Source organism: Leucoraja erinacea, chromosome 13, assembly GCF_028641065.1.
Source record: "Leucoraja erinacea ecotype New England chromosome 13, Leri_hhj_1, whole genome shotgun sequence".
NCBI classification, from domain to species: domain Eukaryota; kingdom Metazoa; phylum Chordata; class Chondrichthyes; order Rajiformes; family Rajidae; genus Leucoraja; species Leucoraja erinaceus.
In genome coordinates, this window is record NC_073389.1 from 32,047,899 (window position 1) to 32,067,821 (window position 19,923).

The 19,923-nt window shown below is 45.9% G+C and overlaps 1 long non-coding RNA gene across 1 annotated transcript in view; it reads left to right on the forward strand.

Annotated features, from left to right (window-relative positions):
• The first annotated feature begins 2,356 nt into the window (after positions 1-2,356).
• LOC129702807 (uncharacterized) overlaps positions 2,357-19,923 on the forward strand; it is a 32,623-nt gene continuing 15,056 nt past the window's right edge. Inside the window, exon 1 of the long non-coding RNA XR_008724442.1 lies at positions 2,357-3,297. This is a non-coding gene — a long non-coding RNA (uncharacterized LOC129702807). The remainder of the gene's footprint in view (positions 3,298-19,923) is intronic.

The following is a 19,923-nucleotide window of genomic DNA, read 5'->3' on the forward strand; positions in this document are numbered from 1 at the left end:
GTGGGCATGGACATGATGGGCCGAAGGGCCCATTTCTGTGCTGTACAATTCTATGATTCTTTGACTAGACCATGGGTTGTTGAAGTGAAACAATGGCAGGCAGTTTGTAAGAGGGATGCTCAGAGTTGCTGGAAGCAGGGAACTGGAGACTGGTAGATGGGCACAACTGCCTTTCATTGGCATGGGCCATGGGTATGCACTGGTGACCCTGGGCACGAACCGGGCTCAACACATTTGGAAAGGTTCATCAGAAACATGGGTAGAAGCCTCTGGCTCACGGACGCAGGCAGACCAGGGCCGGCATCATCATGGTCCCAGTGAACCCCAGACTCTTCGAGGGAAGAGATCTGCTGTGTGGCCTCTTCAGGCTGCTCAAGGGCATCAGTCTCCTCCCGGGTAGCATGCTGAAGGAGCACGAAGGGGAGATCAGGCACGCAGTTGGCAAGAGTGCATGGAGATGGTTTCCTACTTACGTCAACCCTTCTAAGATCTGCCCACGCGCGTTTCCTCCGAGTACCAAGAAGCCCAGCTCACCCTGTCCTTTTGACTCAATCCGTGGACCGGGGACCCCCTCTGGCTTCTCCTGAAGCTGCCTCTGGATTCACAGCTGGATTACTCGCAGCCAAACTCGCCGACTGAACTGATAATCAACGAGAGTTACTGGAGAGGCCTAAAGGCTTGCTAGGATGGAGTCGGTTGCCGCAGCAACCACTCCGATAACTGCACTGAAAGTGCACTGAAACAAATCCCCTCCCCACCTCTCTCCCGCTGCCTATATTTGTAGCTCAGTCTCTGGGGAGCATCTGGGAACAGGAAAAGCAGAGTTAGATGGTGCTTTAATCCCAGCAGGGACGCTGTCCTTGCGGGATTAGTAGACTCTTCCCTTATTAATTAGAACGTTGTTCTATGCGACACATTAAACAGATGGACTAATCCCTCATCCTGGCTTTGGTGCTGACTTAATCCTGCCTGCACATGTGGGTTGTTGTTACAGTGTCCCTGTGTCAATTCCGAGTAAGATTTAAAGACCTGAGTTTGATCAAAGCTAATCTGCGCTCTACCAGGGCTGCCTGCTGGTCAGGGGGCCAGAACCAGCCGCCGCTCTATAGGACATAACTAACGACCCAGGGTAACATCGTTTCCTGGTTTAATTCAGCAGCGTCTCCGTCCCATTCAATGAGAACAAACCCCAGGCTAACAACATCTCAGCACAGCCCACAGCAATAGAGCGTCTTGTCCATGTTCCAGCGTAGGAGCTGTGGCAGGCATCGTACAGGCTGAAAGGATCCGTGTTGGAAATGGCTCGCCTGCACTTGTTCGAAGGGGGTCATCAGACCGTGATCGTCTGCCTGTCCAACACCTCCTCTATGAAGGGGGCACGACCTCCTCTCCCACACCGGGCTTTCTCTGACCTGTCAGCCTGGCGTCCAGAGTCATCTAACCCAGGAAAAGGCCATTGAGCCCACCAAGTCTGTGCCAGCCATCCGTTTAAAGTAATCCTGCACATATCCCTGGTTTTTCTGTGAGCAATTTTGGGCACCATATCTCAGGAAGGATGTGCTGGCTCTGGAGAGGGTCCAGAGGAGGTTTACGAGAATGATCCTAGGAATGAGTAGGTTAACCTACGATGAGCGTTTGTCAGCACTGGGCCTGCACTCGCTGGAGTTTAGACGAATGAAGGGGGACCTCATTGAAATACAGAATAGTGAAAGGCTTGGAGAGAGTGGATGTGGAGATGATGTTTCCAGTAGTGTGCGAGTCTAGGAGTAGAGGTCATAGCCTCAGAATTAAAGGACATTCTATTAGGAAGGAGATGAGGAGAACTTTCTTTAGTCAGAGGGTAGTGAATCTGTGGCTGTGGAGGCTGTCAATGGATATTTTTAAGGCAGAGATAGATAGATTCTTGATTAGTACAGGTGTCAGAGGTTATGGGGAGAAGGCAGGAGAATGGGGTTAGGAGGAAGAGATAGATCTGCCATGATAGATCTGCCAGGAGTAGACTTGATGGGCTGAATGGCCTAATTCTATTCCTATCACTTTTGACCCGCATCCCCGTCAATCCGCATATTCTATCCCTCATCTACACACACCTAGTGCACCCAATTAATTCACCTGTACCATCATTAAGATGTGGGAGGAAAGTGAAGGCCTGGGACCGGTGCTAGCTGCAGGAGTCAGTGTTGGGACCTCTGTTTTTTTGCGATCTACATGAATGATTTGGATGATGATGTAATGAACATTGTTGGTAATGTAGACACCAAATGCTGGAGTAACTCAGCGGGACAGGCAGCATCTCTGGAGAGAAGGAATGGGTGAAATTTCGAGTCGAGACCTTTCTTCAGGCTAATTGTTAGTAATGTTGCAGCCGGCCCTTTTGCAACCTATACAGATGCCAGTTGACACCAGAATCGGTGGTAGAGTGGGCATTGGTGCAGGCTGTGCTGAGAGGGTATTGGCTGGGGTTTGATTTCCAGTCTGCGGGATAGTGCCTGTTGGTTGAAGTGGCTGTTGAATTAAAACAGGGAATAATGTCAAACTGGGTACTGCCCTCCCAACGTTAGGTGGCGCAACGGTAGAGTTGCTGCCTTACGAGAGACCCGGGGTCGATCCTGACTATGGGTGCTTGTCAGTACGGAGTTCGTACCCTCTCTGTGTGACCTCAAGGCGTTTCTCCGGGTGCTCCGGTTTCCTCCCACACTCTAAAGACGTACAGGTTTGTAGGCTAATTGGCTTGGTATCATTGTAAATTGTCCCTGGAGTGCTTGATAGCGTTAGTGTGCGGGGAATCGCTGGACAGCACACACTCGGTGGGCCGAAGGGCCTATTTTCTGCGCTGTATTTCTAAACTAAAAATGATCGCGGAAGGAGATGTATATTTACAACAGAATCTAGATCAATTTACAACAATGTCTAGATCTAGATCAAAAGAATGGAAAATGGAATTTAACTCTTACAAGGTGTGGCACTTTGGAATGTCAAATCAGGGCAGGACTTGCACAACAAATGGTAGCGCCCTGGAGGGTGTTATGAAACAGAGATCTCTAGTACAGGTGCAGGGTTCTTTGAAAGAAGTAGTTCAGGTGGACAGTGTAGTGAAGAAGACATTTGCCGTGTTTGCCTTCGTTGGGAAGGGTATTTAGTACAAAAGTTGGGACATCATTACACAGCTGTACAAGTCATTGGTGAGACCACACTTGGAGTAGTGTATGCAGTTCTTGCCATCTACCTAGAGGAAGGATGTTATCATGTTGGAAAGGGTGCCTAAAAAGATTCACCAGGATGTTGCAGAACTGCAAGGTGAGAACGAGAACCTGATGCAACTTGGGTAGGGGCGGGATGGAGAGAGAGGGAATGCAGGGGTTACTTGCAGTTAGAGAAAGCTAGGTGAGAACAAGAAGCTGGTGCGACGGGGCTAGGTGAGTTACGGCAAACAGCTAACAATGGCTTGATTCTTTTATCATTGATACTTTTTTGCATATCTTCCATTCATTTGTTCTATATCTCTCTACATCACCAGCTATATTTCACATTTCCCCCGACACTCAGTCTGAAGAAGGGTCTCAACCCAAAACGTCACCCATTCCTTCTCTCCAGAGATGTTGCCTGTCCAGCTGAGTTACTACAGCAGAGGGAGAAGTCAGGAGAATGGGGTTAGGAGTGAGAGATGGATCAGCCATGATCGGATGGTGGAATAGACTTGATGGGTCGAATGGCCTAATTCTGCTCCTATCTCTTATGATCTTGTGATCTTATGACCTCTTGCACTACAGTGAAACAAAGGCTGCAAAAAACAAGACATTAGTGCAAACCACAATTTGAAAACATGTTGTTGGATTGTGGTTTGCACTAAGGTCTTGTTTTTTTGCAACATTTTTCTTCTTACTGTCTTGCAGAAATGGTATATTTTGTGTGTGTAGTCTATGTGCCTACAATGCTGCTACATGTACCTGTACCTCACAGTACTTGTGCACATGGTAATAAACTCGGCTTGTCTGAACCTGACTATGGTGTAATTCTGGCAACTGTATAACTGGCCAATGCATTGAAACTCAGCCCGTCAGCCTGCGAGCCTTTACTAACATTCTTAGAGTGCTTTAGTATTTATCGTATTATTCATCTGGTAGTATTTGGCTGAAGAAGGCAGTGACAAGCCTTAATGAAGAGCCCAAAACATCCAAATAAAGTAGCAGGCGCCAATCTATTTTTCCTGCTGGTGTTTTGAAGAACATTCTGTCCCTTGGCATAGTTCAGGCTGCCTGTAATCGCCTCTGGGCAACCTGTGCATCTAAAGTTGATCAACAACCCATTGTGAAAGTCAGCTGCTTCCCGTTCCCTCTGTCACCCAGTAGGGGGGTGGGGGGGCCGATGTAGAGCAGCAGTGCTCACTGACATTTGTTCCTGCAGCTTCTCAAGCCCAGACTTCACCACAGACATGCCGTGGGAGGCAGCAGCAAGTTTACAGGTCACTTTCAACCAGATAAATCCCTGCTGCGTTATCAAGCCTGGCGCACTTTATTCACGGCAATTAGGGATTGCCAAAACAAGTTTTGCAATCAGCAGCAGAGAATGATTAACTTCAGAAATGTTCTTCTTGAAAAACAACCCTGTGAAATAAACAATTTATGTAGAAGGTGGTTCGTGGAGCTAAGAGGTTTTGCTTCTGTTTATTTATGGGCTCTGTAAGTCAGCAGAGGTGCAGTTTGATTTTCACCCTGGCTTCCTCCCGAGTGAGTAACCGTGTCCATGTTACGCCAGCACAATGCCCCCTGGTTGGGAGCTCAGCTTGCTCCTGGGGCCCACCATTCCCTGGATGTGGAGGAGGAGGCCCCATGGCGAGTCACCGTGCTGTAGGGTCGACAACTCTGCGGGCGCTGGGACCCCAGTGAGATAGGATCGCAGCGTGCCATCCCCACACACAGGAAGCCACATTGCACATTGCACCTGTCATCCAGCCCCGAGAGCTTTGTTCAACTGTACTGATGGGAGTGGCTTCACTGCTCCGCTACTCAGGGCCCAGCCTTACCCCTGCTCAGATATAGACCTCAGGGAGCTGGGAGACTTTGACCACCAGGGGCAAGAAGATAGCTGGAGCTGCTTCAGTCCTCTCCCTGCTCCCATCTCGACTTCCCTGCGGATCAAAGCCCAGGCTGTCTGCTTTACATGCTGCAATCCACCATTGGATACAATTATCGCAGGCTTGTTTTCGGTATTTTTAATACCATATGCACATGATGTGGACGCAGGCATGCCGGTGAAACTGGTGTGTGGGTGCCCATCAGTAGATGTCCTGAAAAGGTGGATGGGTGACTTCTCCCTGCTATAACTGAGGTGAATAATCAGGGAGACAGAAGATGCTGGAATCTTGAGCAAAAAAACAAACTGCTGGAGAAACTCAGCAGGCCAAGTAGCATCTGTGGAGGGAAATGACCAGACCATGTTACAGTGCAGGGCTCTTCCTCAGTTTGAAGAAGGGTCCTGACTTCACTTTGGGATATGGGAGAAAACCAGAGCCTTCGGAGAAAACCCATGTGATCGCTGTGAGACTTCACACAGACAGCACGAGGTTCAAACCCAGCCTTGTGGGACACTTTGAGGCAGCAATTCTACTATCCGTGCCACTGTGCCACCCTAGTGAAGATCAGGGACACAGCACCAATACTGTCATGTATAGTCACTGAGTGAACATTAGACAAGACTTCCACACAGCCAAAACAAGCAATACCATACTAACCAGCTGACTATTAGCTGGGGCTTTACAGCAATACAACAGCTTTCTCTTCCTGCTTTATATTCCCACACATTTGAACCACAACTGAGGTTCTTCAGTGTAATGCTCTGCAAACTTTCCTCTCTGATGAAATGACCCTCCCAGTTCACGAGAAGGTAAAAGTTGCCTAACATCACTACAGCAGGCAATGATATACAAATACATTTTATTGCAGATCAACAGTTGCCCTTAGTGAGGCATGGGTCTCATGTGTGTGCTATGGCCTCTGTACCCCTGGGGAAAGGATGGCAGCATGAGCTGGTGATCCGTCCTCTCTCCAGCTTTAAGCCCAGTGTAACACAGAGAATCTGGCTTCATTCCATGGACGGAATGAGGACATCTACTACAAATTAATAGCTATCTGTGGTTACGGCCTGATTCTCCTGCTGAGAGGATTTTTTTGAGCCTATGAATCCCTCTATTCATTGTATGAAAGTTGCCCTTCAAGCACGTAACAATGGGGTCATTTTCATTCAAGTGTCGGATTCTGCAGCTCATCTGGTAATTGGTCAGTGTATCTGCTTGCATCTCAGCTGTTGCCATCCTGCCAGCTTCTTGACAAAAACAACTCAGCTTTCTGCCAGTCCCTATTCAAGGGAACACCTCTCCCAGATACTATTCCCTGTGCTTCTCTTACCTTTGCAGTTCCACTGAAGTCAAGTTTCAAATTGCCTGCGCTCCCACACTACTGCCCAAAGAGCAGCTATTGTGCTTTCAGCAGCAGGTTTACAATGTGCAGGCTCAGGCAGGAGGACCAGGAATGGAGCCTTTCAAATTGAAATTATACAAGGCTACTTGGAAAGGCTTTGGCACTTGAAATCTCTGGCACAGCATTAACAAGTAAATATGCCCAGTTCTCAAAGACATGATGAATAGACTAGGACTCTTTAACAAACTATGGGTAATTCTTCCAAACACAGGACCTTAGTACGCTCAGTCCTTATTATCTGTTCATTTGCTATCTGCAGATCTTTCTACTGGCAAATTCAGCTCCAGGCTCCATCTCAAATATTCTCAAGCAAATGTACATGCACATTATAGAAGCAATCTGTATAAATATGGTCTGAAGAAGGGTCTCGACCCGAAACGTCACCAATTCATATATGATTGTGTTTATAATTTGTTTGGTTGTTTTGTTGTTTGTCTTTTGCACAAAAGTCCGCGAGCATTGCCCCTTTCATTTCACTGCACATCTCGTATGTGTATGTGACAAATAATCTTGACATCTGCAATTCCTTCTGCTGCCTGCACATGAGTTACACCTATCCATTTTGTCCATCAGAAACCATGCTTCACATCTGCAGTTGAGTCTTGCACATCCCGCCTATTTTGTGTTCTCTCAGAGATGCCTATGGTGATCGGTTATTCCCAGACCACTTGTGTCCTCTTGTGCACAGGTGATCGGTTTCCCAGACACGCGAGGGTGCACAGCTTTGTTTACCCAGCGACACCTTGTGATTACACAACCAACATGACTTGTACAATTCAGTGAAATTAATCTGTTCGCTAATATCACTTAAGGGCCTGTCTCACTGTATTAGTTAATTCAAGAGTTCTCCCGAGTTTCCCCTGATTCGAACTCGGGGAATTAAGGTAATAGCCGCTCGTAGGTACTCAAGGCTCTCGTGGACATGTTTCAACATGTTGAAAAATCTTCACGAGTCTTCATGAGCTTACTGCGTTTTCCGAGTACGTGCCATTAGCGTTACGAGCCGCTAAGAGACGTCCCGAGCTCCGACGTACCCGCTACGTATATTCTACGTGCTTACCACGAGTTTGATTTTTTTTTAAACTCGGGAGAGCTCTTGAATTACCTTGTACAGTGGGACAGGCCCTTTAGTTGTAGACATTTAGATATTTAATGTGTTTACCAAATGCTTTTGGAACATTATAGCATATAATTACACTTAATTACACCAACTGTATCACAGTATGGTATGGCAACTGCTCTGTCTCCGACCGGAAAGCACTGCAGAGGGTGGTGAAAACCACCCAACGCATCACCGGTTCCTCACTCCCCTCCATTGAGTCTGTCCAAAGGAAGCGCTGTCTGCGGAGGGCGCTCAGCATCGCCAAGGACTGCTCTCACCCCAACCATGGACTGTTTACCCTCCTACCATCCGGGAGGCGCTACAGGTCTCTCCGTTGCCGGCCCAGCAGATCCAGGAACAGCTTCTTCCCCTGCGGCTGTCACACTACTCAACAATGTACCTTGGTGACTACCAATCACCCCCCGCCCCCCCCGGACACTCCTCCCACCAGGAAAAACACTATGACTATGCACAAAAATAGATTTATTTATTGTTCATATTCTATGTCGTTCTTCTATGGAGATGCTAACTGCATTTCGTTGTCTCTGTACTGTACACTGACAATGACAATTAAAGTTCAATCTGAATCTGAATCTGAATCTGAATCTTAATTGTGGTTATTTACAGTATAAAGGAGAGTGCGATTGACTGATTGATTAATTGAAAGATACAGCATGGAAACAGGCCCTTTGGCCCACCGAGTCCACACTGTCCATTCATTGCCCGTTCACACTAGTTCTATGTTAGCCCACTATTGCATCCACTCCATACACACTAGGGGCTATTGACACTGGACAATTCATTTCCAAATCCACATGGCTTTGAGATGTGGGAGGAAACCTGAGCATCTGAAAGAAACCCGTGTAGGGAGAGCGTGCAAACTCCACACAAACAGCACCTGAGGTCAAGATTGAAACTTGGTCTTTGCATTCTTATCCACAAGAAGTTTGTGCTGATCCTAATAAACTCCATTAATCCGGCATGCTCGGGACTGGTGAGACTGGTCCAGCAGATTGTCTTGACTATTGGGTGTAATTCTTATTAATATCCCAAACACATCCAAATCAGTTCGTTAGGGTGTTATTATTAAATATTAATATTGTTGTTATTAGCAATATTAAGTGTTAGTATTGTTAAGGTGTGTTATACCATACCATGAAAACATTACCAGCAGTCCAGTAAATTTACAGAGAGTGCAGAAATACGTCTTCTGTGGGTTTAAAGGGAGCTCAGGAAACAGAGCTTGAAGGAAACGGGAGAAACCAGGTCCCGATGAGTTTACTGGAAGAATGGGAATGTAAAGTGAGTGAGGAAGCAGGGTGCTGGAGTGTTAGTGGGAGTGCAGCAATCAGCGGCCAACGAGCCAGGTACCGAACCATCCGATTCCAGATCAATCAGATAGCAGATTACAAGTGTTTATCAGGACCAGGCTATACCAGGCCGAAATTAAAGGAAATGTGTACCCACGGCTAAGTGATTAGTATTCCACCACCCAACCTGCCTGCGCAGTTGCTAATGGTCACATGTGCTTCTCAGCGGCAGATCCCATTTGGCCAACACCATCACTGGAAGAGGTTGGAGATGGGTGTGAAAATCCCCCTCTGGACATTCAACCGCTTGCAGGAAAATCAGCAGCTGAAAGACTCTTCCCACAATGTCCCGTTTTTATTTTAAGCTGCCCAATGCCCTGGCAGGTATTAGGTAGAATCAGACCAAAATAAATAGCCAATTGGTCTTTCTTTGCCCCCCCCCCCTCCTTGCTCCGGCTAAGGCCAGGATCTCCTCCATATCCCCTCCAGCAACACACCCGTAGCCCACACTCCCTCCCACTGAGATCTCATGGAGATGGGTGGCATAGCTCCCGTAGGCACACACCTCCTCGAAGGTGTCGTGGGTGACCCATGAAGTTTACCCACCAGAATGTCTCCTCAAATCTTTCAGAGGTTGTTTTCATCATGAAAGGAGTGGTTCAGTGTCCTTGTCAATGGTAAGTATCTCTTTAAACTAGGTACAGTTAAGTCAAGTCAAGTCAAGTTTATTTTTCACATACACATACGAGATGTGCAGTGAAATGCAAGTGGCAATGCTCACGGACTTTTGTGCAAAAGACAAACAACCAAAACCAAACAAATTATAAACACAATCATAACACACATATTCTTTTACATAATAAATAATGGAAGGAAAAACGTTCAGTAGAGTTAGTCCCTGGTGAGATAGGCATTTACAGTCCGAATGGCCTCTGGGAAGAAACTCCTTCTCAGCCTCTCCGTTCTCACAGCATGGCAACGGAGGCGTTTGCCTGACCGTAGCAGCTGGAACAGTCCGTTGCAGGGGTGGAAGGGGTCTCCCATGATTTTATTTGCTCTGGAGTTGCACCTCCTGTTGTATAGTTCCTGCAGGGGGGCGAGTGAAGTTCCCATAGTGCGTTTGGCCGAACGCACTACTCTCTGCAGAGCCTTCTTGTCCTTAGCAGAGCAATTCCCAAACCAGATGGTAATATTTCCGGACAAGATGCTTTCCACCACCGCTGCGTAGAAGCACTGGAGAATCCTCGGAGACACTCTGAATTTCCTCAATTGCCTGAGGTGGTAAAGGCGCTGCCTTGCCTTACTCACGAGTGTTGAAACGTGTGATGTCCATGTCATATCCTCGGAGATGTGGACTCCCAGATATTTAAAACATTTCACCCTATCCACAGGATCCCCATTTATCCTCAATGGAGTGTACGTCCTCGGATGATGTGACCTCCTAAAGTCCATGATCAGCTCCTTCGTTTTTTTGATGTTCAAGAGGAGGCTGTTATCCTGGCACCAGAGTGCTAGATCAGCCACCTCCTCCCGGTAGGCCTTCTCATCGTTGTCTGAGATCAGGCCCACCACCACAGTGGGTACATGTGGCAATAAAGTACCAATGAATTGAAATAAATTGTGCATCCTTTAGTTTGATAATTTTCTTAATTAGTCTATCCTTTTAAATGGCGTATCCCCTTCAATGTTGAGCATTTGATAAATGGTGAGAATCCCTTTAAATGACGAGTATTTTTTAAATGATGAGAATCCCTTTAAATGGCAAGAATCCCTTTAAATGGTGGGAATACCTTTAAATGATGAGGATCCCTGTACATGTCAAGCATTTCTTAAATGATGAACATTCCTTAAAATGGTATATGGTTAATTGCAGCATGTATCTTTAAACAAAGAGAATCCCTTTAAAGTATGGGTTTCCCTTTAAATGTTCAGCATTCCTTCAAATGGTGACGTTACTTGATATGGTCAGTATCCCTTTAAATGGGTAGCATTCCTTTGAATGTTGAGTTGAACAGAGAATGTCCCTTTAAAGTAAGCTGTGATTAACCCACTGAGCTGCTTGCTGGTCAGAGAGGAGCCTTTGGTTGAACAGCTTGGCACCAGCAGGCAGTGAGGGATGCAGTAAAACCAGTGGCGTTCAGCTGGGAGCCTCCAGGCGACTGCTCCAAAACTCCGGCTTTGATTCCTTCACCAGGATGGTAAGGGGTTCCACGCCAGCAATCCCCCTGCTCCCCATTAAGCTGTGGGGACTTCACAGTTGTGGTGTGGAGGTGCTCCCTGCACAATAAAGCCACTTCCAGCAGCAGTGCAGATAACCGTGGCCCCTAACTCCATGACCGACAGAGTACAAACTCAGCAAAATGACACAGATTCATCTTGCGGCGGCTGGCACTGAACTCCTGGCCCTCGGATCCTTTGAAGTTCACGGAAGCAGATGTACGCTGGGGAAAGTAGATCGCTGAACAAAACTCTCGCATGCATCCACTCCTGGCGACTTGAGATGAATTTCTCCCCGACACCACTGAGAGGTAGTAGCCACTTGGCGTTCAAATCCTGCCCTCTGGCCCCTCCACCCCTCACCCCGCAAATAGGTCAAAGCCATTCCTGCCTGGGTGGGCACAGTCCAGAGTGGATCACTTGGGGGTGTGGGGGGGAGAGAGAGAGAAACATGCTCTTCTTGCATTTAATAAGATTTGTACGGGTGTCAGGTGTTATGGGGAGAAGGCAGGAGAATGGGGTTAGGAGGGAGAGGTAGGCGGAGTAGACTTGATGGGCCAAATGGCCTAATTCTGCTCCTATTACTTATGATCTTAAAAGTGACACCTGGTCATCTGGAGCTCCTTACTATGGGGGAGGGGAGGGGGGGTGGGAGTCAACCAGTTACAGGTTTACGAAGGTCTGCAGAGGTTTAATAGGCACATGAATAGGCAGGAAATTGTGGAGACAGACCATGTACAGACCAATGGGATAAGTCAGACTGGCATCATGGCCGATCATGGCCGATGGAGACAATAATGGCCTAAAGGGTCCGTTTCTGTCCTGTAGCATGACGGCATCACGGAAACAATCTCCCTTTCATTGACGCCATCTACACCTCACGCTGCCTCACAAGACCACCAGCATAATCAAGGACGTGTCTAACCCCAGTCATTCCCTCTTCTCCCATCGGGTTAGTTTAGTTTAGAGATACAGCAAGGAAACAGGCCTTTCGGCCCACCGAGTCCGCACCAACCAGCGATCCCCGCACATTAACACTGCCCCACACACACTAGGGACAATTTACACATACACCAAGTCAATTAACCACTAGGGCTCTGTACAACTGCAGAAGGACCTATTTGCTCCTCTTTGTGTACAGGTGACCATTGGTTGGTGTGGGCTCGGTGGGCCGAAGGGCCTGTTTCCATGCTGTATCTTGCAATCTTGCAAAGAGCTGCAAACCGGCAACTCCCTTGTAGCCTGACAACCTTCTCAGATTTGAATGTCGGAGTTTGGGTAGGTGAAGTAAAATCTGTCTCATTGTTTGATGGCTCACCTCCGGTAGCACCATACTCAGCTTGTTTTTTCCAGTTACTGTATACTGTATATCTGAAAGCAAATAAAACCTTTCTTATCAGCAAATCCAGTCACCCAAACAAAAATCATCATAAGGCCAACAGACTGAACTGGATGTAATCACATCTGATTATCACACGGTTAGACATCAATGGTTTGTCTGAATGGAAAATGCCTGTACTTTTTAATCTTCCCCGACAAGAGATTGTAATCAGGCAATAGCAAGTGCTCTTGTGAATGGAGTCTGCTGGATACGTCATTGACTGTGATCATTGTCTTGGCCGTTCTCCTTCCATTTTCTAATATATTGTCCTGTACATGTTCTCCCTTCGGTAGCTCTTATCAAGTATCTTTCAAAGGAATTGTATTAATTGGATGACTGTAGGTTGACAGTGATGGAGGGATTTCATTTGTCAGGATGTGATGATTTGAAACTGCTGAAGGAAGCAGTCTGTGACATTAATCAGATGCCCTGTCAGTGTTGTGTGAACTCTGGAAGATAAGGGAGGTCTAGGAAACTGGAGCACTGCAAAGTCAGACATCCACACAGCACTCAGACAAATATTATGAACGTATTCTTGGTCAGTGGACTCAATGCTCAGAGATCTCCATGTGTCAGAGGGACAACAAACTAACTGCAGTGCTGCCTGCTTATGAGGTGCAGAACAAGCCCACAAAAAAGACACAAAATGCTGGAGTAACTCAGCGGGTCAGGCACCATCTCTGGAGAGAAGGAATGGGTGACGTTTCAGGTCAAGACCCTTCTTCAGACTGAAAGTCACGGGAAAAGGGAAATGAGAGATATAGACAATGATGTAGAAAGATAAAGAACAAATGAATGAAAGATGTGCAAAAAAGTAACAATGATAAGGGAAGCAGGCCATTGTTAGCCGTTTGCTAGGTGAGAACGAAAAGCTGGTATGAGTTGGGTTGGGAATGGATGGAGAGAGAGGGAACGCACGGGTTACTTGAAGTTAGGAAATTCAATAATCGTACCCCTGGGTTGAGTACGCGAAATATGAGGTGCTGTTCCTCCAAATTGCGTTTGGCCTCACTCTGACAATGGAGGCGGCATAGGTCAGTGTGGGAATGGGAAGGGGATTTAAAGTGTTTTAAAAGCAACCAGGAGATCTGATCGGTCCATGTGGACTGAGAGAAGACTGGGAGACTGTTCAGCGAAATGACCACCCAGTCTATGGAACTACTGCGGCAATACTGTACATGATTACAATCGAGCCATCCACAGTGTACAGATACATGATAAAAGGAATGACGTGCAAGATAAAGTCCAGTAAAGACCAATTAAAGATGGCCTGAGGGTCTTTATTGAGGTAGATAGTAGCTCAGGACCGCCCTCAAGTTGTAGATAGAATAGGTTCAGTTGCCTGATAACAGCTGGTAAGAAACGGTGCGATTTCACATTTCTATTCCATTTTCCTGACAGGAGAGGGGAGAAGAGGGAGCGACCAGGGTGAGACTCATCCTTGATTATGCTGCTGGCCTCGCCGAAGGTCACCAGTATAATTGAGTAAGATGTGGCTGGGCTGACAATTACCTTAACTCCATGTTCCTGTCTACCTCTACTAACCTTTCACATCTCCCTTATTTATCTATCTACCTCTGCATTCAGACTGCGCTTCCACTGCCCTCTGAGGCAAAACTCCGAAAAAAAAAAATTAACGTCGGTAGAAAAATACAGCCTGTAAACAGGCCATTCGGCCCATGCTGTCCAAGATGCCAATCTAAGTTTGTCCCATTTGGCCCATATCCCACATGTATCCAGATACATTGATAGGATACATAGAAACATAGAAACATAGAAAATAGGTGTAGGAGGAGGCCATTCATTGTGATCATGGCTGATCGTCCCCAATCAATAACCCATGCCTGCCTTCTCCCCATATCCCTTGACTCCACTAGCGCCCAGAGCTCTATCTAACTCTCTCTTAAATCCATCCAGTGATTTGGCCTCCACTGCCCTCTGTGGCAAGGATTTCCACAAATTCACAACTCTCTGGGTGAAAAAGTTTTATCTCACCTCAGTTAAATGTCCTCCCATTTATTGTAAGACTGTGGCCCCTGGTTCTGGACTCGAACATTGGGAACATTTTTCCTGCATCTAGCTTGTCCAGTCCTTTTATAATTTTATATGTTTCTATAAGATTCCCCCTCATCCTTCTAAACTCCAGTGAATACAAGCCTAGTCTTTTCAATCTTTCCGCATATGACAGTCCCACCATTCCAGGGATCAATCTCGTGAACCTACGCTGCACTGCCTCAATCACAAGGATGCCCTTCCTCAAATTATGGCTTTCCTATGCATGTACATGTATTCTTCAGCTGTATAGGGCTCTGGTGAGACCACATCTGGAGTATTGTGTACAGTTTTGATCTCCTTATATAGTCTTAATCTCTTAAATAGTTCCCAGCTCTACTACTTTCTCTGATAGCTTGCTCCATATACCCACCACTCTCTGTGCAAAAAAGCTGTCCATCAGTTCCTTTTTAGATCTTTGCCCTCTCACCATTACCTTAAACCTCACCATGACCCTACACTTCATCTCTGTCTTAAATGCGTGAGCCCTAGGTCTAAATTCTCCCACAAGAGGAAACATTTGCCCTGTCAAAACCCTCTCAGGATCTCACATGTTCCAATGAAGGCCCCTCTCATTCTTCCACAGTACAGCAGAATCATCCCTAGTCTGTTCAACCTGTCCTCCAGGTACTGGGTCAATTGTAAATGACAATTCTGATAGCAGCAGATTTTCATGGTTAAGTATATGGAGAATGTGAGTGCAGGAGCAAGAGGAGTGTCGTCCGTGGTGATGTGTCTTCCCCAAAGAGCTGAGTGAGTCTGAGAATGGGAGTAATCCAATCCCGCACTCCAAGTGATTGAATCCCTCAGAAGCTCCCACGGACAGAGAAAGGCCATAGAGTGGCAGCTTTACATGGGACCTTGTTAAGTTGGGGTTTTGCTAAGTTGGAAAGGGTGGAGAAATGATTTACAGAGATGTTGCCATGACTCGAGGGTCTGAGCTAGAGTTGTATAAAAACATGAGAGGAATAGATCAGCTGGACACAGTCTCTTGGCCTGAGTAGGGGAATCGTGAACCAGAGGGCATAGGTTTAAGGTGAAGGGGGAAAGATTTTATAGGAATCTGAGGGGTAACTTAGGGGTAACTTTATAGGAATCTGAGGAGTAACTTTTACAGGAATCTGAGGGGTAACTGAGGGGTTACCCTTCAAGCAAAGAGTGGTGGGTGTTTGGGTATATTGTGGGTGGTGGGTGTATGGAAAGAGCTGCCAGAGGAAGTAATTGATGCAGCGATGATCGCAATGTTTAAGAAACAAATAGACACGTACATAGATAGGACAGGTTTAAAGATACATGGGCCAAACCCAGGCAAGTGGGACTAGTGTAGATGGGACATGTTGGTCAGTCTGGGCACATTGGAATGAAGGATCTGTTTCCACATTATATGACACTATGGCTCTATGATTGTCTATGACCTTCCTCTGGAGCACAAGGCTGCAGACTGCCACGTGTCAGTGGTGTGCAGATCCCATCCAGGGAACTGGTTGTATCTGGCCAGGACAACGGTTACTTACCCACACAGCAAGGCTGGGAGAAACTTACAGTCACAATAAAGCCAACCCACTGAGCAGCTGCCAGCAATATCAGAACATCTGCTTCCAAGTAAAATGTAAAAGAACTTGTTATCCTTGTACTGCAAAACAATATTTCCACCCACACGTTCTCCCAAACCGGTAAACACATGAGCACAAACATACACAAGCACAACAGCACACGCAAACACATTCACATAGACACCCGTGCACACACACACACACACACACACCAACCTACACACACACAAACCCTCACTAAAACTCCAGAGGCCCCATACCCACATACGCACATATACACACAGGCCATCAAGACATAGACTTACACGTATCATGTAATGGCACAAATCGACAGATTCTGGTAGTTTAATTTAGTTTAGTTTAGTTTAGTTTAATTTAGTTTAGTTTAGTTTAATTTAGTTTAGTTTAGTTTAGTTTAGTTTAGAGATACAGTGTGGAAACAAGCCCTTCCGCCCACCAAGTCCACGTCAACCAGCGATCCTCGACACTAACACTATCCTACACACTAGGGACAATTTACAATTTTATCAAGCCAATTAGCCTACAAACCTGTAGGTTTTTGGAGTGTGTGTGGAAACCAGAGATCCCAGAGAAAACCAACGCAGGTCAGAGGGAGTGCGTACACAGGCAGCACCCATAGTCAGGATCAAACCCAGGCCTTTGGCGCTGCACGGCAGCAACTCTACCGCTGCGCCACTGTGCCGTCTCTTTCTCAAAAGCCCATTTTGGGGAACATTTTCTCTTATTCCTAAGTTGCTTCTGTCCAATTCTCAGGAAAACAAAATTGGCAGATTGCTTGATTTTGACTTTGAAGAATTCCTCAAACATGGATGAATTATTGGACTTCAACAACACAACCAAACAAACAAATGATGGGATGCCTAGAAAAATGATTTTAAACCAGTATCAAATCCTACTTTTTCCCCTGAACTAAATAACATAGAAAGCCTTAGACATTTACCTGCAGGTCAGATTTGATTCCCCAGCTTTTCTGTTTTCCTCACGTGTGCTGATATGTGTGTGTTGAACAATCTACTTGAGAACTGAATGGGGTCCAAAGACAATAAATAACACAACTATTTGACTTTAGTTAAACTGCAAACAAAACATTCCAGACGATGTATCCTTCTTGGGATCACGCCATCCCGAGCTAACAATTGGCCTATCAGGGAACCACCCTGCCTGAGGTCATCTGTTGCCAGTCCTGATTTGTCCAGGTCTTTTCTTGCTTCCAGTCCCCTTCCCACAATCAATCTGAAGAAGGGTCTCGACCCGAAAGGCCACCTATGCTTTTTCTCCAGAAATGCTGCCTGACCCGCTGAGTTGCTCCAGCAGACTGTGTCCATCTATCGTCTAAAGCAGCTGATCTGTTGTGGGTTAATTCTGTTAGTGCGTGTGTGGCTGTGTGAATGGGTGAATGTATCTGCAGGTGAGTTTATATGAGCACATGTTCATGTGCATGTGCACCTGTGCAACAGAGACTGTGAAGTTGCATCACAAGTGCAAGAGTTGGGCTGTGTGTGAATTAACGTGTTGGCACATGGGATGGGGAACATGTCTTTGGATGTGTGTGTGAGTGTGAGTACATGTGCACATGTATGAATTTGTTTGAGCATTTGTAAGTGTAAGAACAACATTAGTGTCAAGTGGTGGTACACACATTCCAAGGACGTACAGGTTTGTAAGTTAATTGGCTTATGTAAAGAATTCTCTTCCTCCCTCTCCTCCTCTCTTCCTCTCTCTTTCCCTCTCTTTACCAATCCCCGTCTATCTCTCTCCCTTTCTCTCCCTCTCCATCCAGATTTCCGAGTTTTTATTTCTGTTTTGGTAACTTTTCACTTGCCAATTAATTGCCTGGCTCACCCTGATATGGAGTCCTCTCGAACATATTTGGGGGAAATACATAAACTCCAGCCAGTGTATCCATGTTAATAAATCTTAGTTGCTTGCTTTCTGTAAAGCCTACATATCCAGCTGTTTCAGCATTAAGGAGCAGCTAACTGGTTTTAACTGCGTTAATTTTCAACCATCCCATACACCCTTATTATTTATTTGATCTCCTCCTTAGAAGAGACCAGCATAGACACACTGTTCTAACTCTGAAATCCTTTGCACAAGTTCTCAATGGAATGTTTGGTTTTGCAGTAAATTGTCCAGTGAATGCAGGCTGGAAACTTGTTTGGTTTGGCCACGGCTTCACAGCAGCGGTCATGAACTGTGGAATGATGATGCACAGTGACGCTCGATTCTCATTCTCTCGCCACAGGCTTTAACTTTTTTTTCTCTGCTGGGTTAATGATACAGTATTAGCATTAAACCAGCCCACATGCAAAATGCAAACTTCCAAGTCAAACAACATTTCCTGAGTGCACAACCAGTTCCTGGCATGTCAACATCTTCTTGTTATAATCGAGCGTCTCCTTCTGTCATGAGTTCATAGGTTCATAAATTATAGGAGCAGAATTAGGCCATCCGGCCCATCAAGTCTACCCCATTCTCCTGCCATCTCCCCATAACTCCTTGACACCTTTACTAATCAAGAATCTCCACCTTACAAATTCCCAATGCCTTGGCCTCCGCAACCATCTGTAGCAATGAATTCCACAGATTCACCACCCTCTGACTAAATAAATTCCTTCAAAAGGTATGCCCTTTTATTCTGAAGCTATGGCCTCTGGTCCTAGACTCTCCTAATACAAACCATTTGGACTTTGGCCTATTTTATCATGTGCTTCCAAGTACTCAGAAATCCCATCATTAATAATGGACTTAGTTATCAATAATAATTAATAATTTATTCTTTCAACCACTAAAATCAAGGAAACCAACCTTGTACTTCACTTCTTTCTTGAACAGCAGGGCAATATTGGCAATTTTCCAATCGTCTACAACCACTCCAGACTCTAGTGATTGTTGAAAGATCAATGTCAATCCCTCCACCACCTCTTTCAGAACCCTAGTGTACAGTCCATCTGGTCCAGGTGACCTATCTACCTTCAGCCCTTTCAGCTTCCCAAGCACCTTCTCCTTAGTAATAATTAGCCACTCCACTAACTTCCATCCCCTGACACTTGAATTTCAGGCACGTTACTGGGGTCTTCTACTGTGAAAACTGATGCAAAAAACATTCAATTCATCAGCCATATCTACATTCCCCACTATCACTTCTCCAGCACCATTTTCCAGCAGTCCAACGTCCACTCTTGCCTCTTTCCTACTCTTTATATAACTGAAGAAACTCTTGCTATCCTTTATGATATTATTAGCTGGCTTACTTTCATATTTCATCTTTCCTCACCATGTTGCCTTGTTACCTTCTGTAGTTTTTTTCTTAAAGTTCACCAATCCTCTAGCTTCCCACTAATCTTTACAATGTTATATGCCTTCTCTTTTAGTTTTATACTGTCCTTGACTTCCCTTGTCAGCCACGGTCACCTCGTTCTCCCCTTAGAATCTTTCTTCCTCTTTGTAAAGAAATGATCCTGTGTCGCTCAAATTATTCCCAGAAATTCCTGCCATTGCTGTTCCACCGTCATTCCTACTTGGGTCCCTTTCAAATCAACATTAGCCAGCTCCTCTCTCCTGCCTCTGCAGTCACTATTTTCTCAACAGTAATATCGACACATCTGATTTCATCTTCTCCCAATAAAACTACAGATTGAATTTTATCACATTATGGTCACTGCCTCCTAGTGGGTCCTTTACCTTAAGATCCCTAATCAAATCTGGTTCATTACACAATACCAAATCTAGAATTGACTTTTCCCTTGTCGGTTCAATTACCTGCTCTAAGAAACCATCACGTAGGCACTGTACAAATTACTTCTCCTAG